The following is a 2,891-nucleotide window of genomic DNA, read 5'->3' as shown; positions in this document are numbered from 1 at the left end:
TTGAACGACGTGTATGAGTAAATAATGACAGGATTAGCATTTTTGGGTGGACTATTCCTTTAGTAAACGATTGTAAAATGGTTGGTTTTTAATTATTTATCTTTTTAATCAATATCATTCTGTGTTTTCCAATATTTCCATTGCTTTATCCATCATCCTGGATTTTTTTGTCAGTCTTGCTGTCTGTCTATCTATCTACCTCTGTCTGTCTGTCTGTCTATCTCTGTCTGTCTGTCATTCTTGCTGTCTATCTGTGGATCTATCTGTCTGTCTATCTATCTCTGTCTGTCTGTCATTCTTGCTGTCTTTCTGTCTGTCTGTGGATCTATCTCTGTCTGTCTGTCTATCTATCTCTGTCTGTCTGTCATTCTTGCTGTCTTTCTGTCTGTCTGTGGATCTATCTCTGTCTGTCTGTCTATCTATCTCTGTCTGTTTGTCAGTCTTGCTGTCTGTCTGTCTGTCTGTCTATCTATCTACCTCTGTCTGTCTGTCATTCTTGCTGTCTTTCTGTCTGTCTGTCTGTCTGTCTATCTCTGTCTGTCTGTCATTCTTGCTGTCTATCTGTGGATCTGTCTGTCTATCTATCTCTGTCTGTCTGTCATTCTTGCTGTCTTTCTGTCTGTCTGTGGATCTATCTCTGTCTGTCTGTCTGTCTATCTATCTCTGTCTGTTTGTCAGTATTGCTGTATGTCTGTCTGTCTATCTATCTACCTCTGTCTGTCTGTCTGTCATTCTTGCTGTCTTTCTGTCTGTCTGTCTGTCTGTCTATCTCTGTCTGTCTGTCATTCTTGCTGTCTATCTGTGGATCTATCTGTCTGTCTATCTATCTCAATCTGTCTGTCATTCTTGCTGTCTTTCTGTCTGTCTGTCTATCTCTGTCTGTTTGTCAGTCTTGCTGTCTGTCTGTCTATCTATCTACCACTGTCTGTCTGTCATTCTTGCTGTCTGTCTTTCTGTCTGTCTGTCTGTCTGTGGATCTATCTCTGTCTGTCTGTCTGTCTATCTCTGTCTGTTTGTCAGTCTTGCTGTCTGCCTGTCTATCTATCTACCACTGTCTGTCTGTCATTCTTGCTGTCTGTCTTTCTGTCTGTCTGTCTGTGGATCTATCTCTGTCTGTCTGTCTGTCTGTCTGTCTGTCTATCTCTGTCTGTTTGTCAGTCTTGCTGTCTGTCTGTCTATCTATCTACCACTGTCTGTCTGTCATTCTTGTTGTCTTTCTGTCTGTCTGTCTATCTCTGTCTGTCTGTCTTTCTGTCTATCTCTGTCTGTCTGATTTTTTTAATGCATTTTGGGATTGCGTTGCTGCCTTAAAATTTGGCCAAAATCTTAGGGGGCAGAACAAATTAAGTTTCCTACCATTTTTGAAACAGCCTTCGTGTCTGGACTGCTGTCTACATCTATTTTAAAAGCCCATAAATACATCAATTAATGATATTAAATGTCAGTTATTAAAGTGAAAGAGAAGAATATTACTGTACAAAATGAACTGTGTCAAAGTGTTTTCCAGAGGAGAAAGCCAAGTTAATATTGTCCAAACAAACATATTGAAAGTTTAATGAGCATATTCATCGTTCATCACACTTCTCATATAGTTTGAAGTCAGCACAAATACATAGACTAACAGGTGTACGAATGGAGATGCATTTTTCTCTCATGGATGGATGGAAAAAGTCATTAGTCTAGTTCTACACCAGTTAATATGTACATTCTGTCTGATGGGTGTCTGTGTTTGTACTGCTAAATATTATAAAACAAATAGATTGTGAACCTGGCTACCGCGTGTGTTACTCAGTGCATGTTCGGTGGAAGGTGGTTCTTTGTGCTGTAAGAAAGGTGTATAAACGAATGCAGACAGAAAACGTCAAAAGTTGAAATAAACTGCTGATGACGTTATGGTGGAGGCTTTAAATTGCTGTTCAAATATGACTTCACCGGACTGAGTCTCTGCCAGTGACTGTCCTCCCGTGAAAAACAAACTTTTATAAATGCTTAATGTGGAACTCTGCATCTACACATCCTACACTGGTTTGTATTATTCCCCTTATATATATACAAAGCTTCACTAGCAGGATATTTACACGGTTTGTAATTAAAACAAGTTAATAAAACATAAAACTAACAAGCAGAGCTGTCTGGACTTGGGGTAATTACTTTTTAACCTTATCCACAACAGAGTGTCCCTGTCCTTCCTCCATTGGGCTCTTTTCATCACAGGACACGGGCTGTCTGCTCTCTCCCTCTCACAGGTCTCAACCCTAAATAAGTTAGACTTACTCATTAGACAAATGCCTGCTTAGAAAACAGAACAGTATGAAACTGATTTTTTTTCTGAATCTTTGCCAACAGGAGCTACTGCAGTGACTCACATGGTGTTTTTACTGCTATAAATCATGGCACTTGAATTTCAGTGTGAGGTGGAGCCCTGTCTTGAATGTCAGGCCATGTGTTTAAGCAGAAGCAGACTGGCCTAAACGGATTTTTGGGCCAGTGCTCAGCCCTCATGCAGACACCCGTAAGTAAATTAGTAGCTCTGTTTAGAGAGACCTTTAATAATGTGTGAACCTGTGTGAAAGATGTTCTACTGTGCACAAAAATATAAATCACTTGAGATTTTAATATCCTTATTAACTATACTTTTAAATAATAATAATCATCATCATTTGTGTTTGTGATCTGTGTAGTGATTATGTGTATTATTGCGATATTGTTTCATAAAATTATATTATATTGCATATTTTTCAATAATGACCAACTGACTGTACATTATCCCTTTTTAGATAGCTACCCAATATTCTTTGTACAAATAAATACATGGACATATGATAGTGTTTTAGTATAAATTATTTTATAATATTACCTGTATATTATCTTTCGCTAAGATAAATGGCCAC

The 2,891-nt window shown here is 38.3% G+C and overlaps 1 long non-coding RNA gene across 1 annotated transcript in view; it reads left to right on the top strand.

Annotated features, from left to right (window-relative positions):
* The window catches only part of LOC307131715, a 13,686-nt gene extending 11,211 nt beyond the window's left edge, over nucleotides 1–2,475 (top strand). Inside the window, exons 2-3 of the long non-coding RNA XR_013817206.1 lie at nucleotides 2,174–2,246; nucleotides 2,347–2,475. This is a non-coding gene — a long non-coding RNA (uncharacterized lncRNA). The remainder of the gene's footprint in view (nucleotides 1–2,173; nucleotides 2,247–2,346) is intronic.
* The last annotated feature ends 416 nt before the right edge of the window (nucleotides 2,476–2,891 follow it).

Source organism: Gobio gobio, assembly GCF_949357685.1.
Source record: "Gobio gobio genome assembly, chromosome: 1".
NCBI classification, from domain to species: Eukaryota; Metazoa; Chordata; class Actinopteri; order Cypriniformes; family Gobionidae; genus Gobio; species Gobio gobio.
Note: the sequence above shows the minus strand (reverse complement) of the source record. Positions and strands in the feature narration are given on the sequence as shown.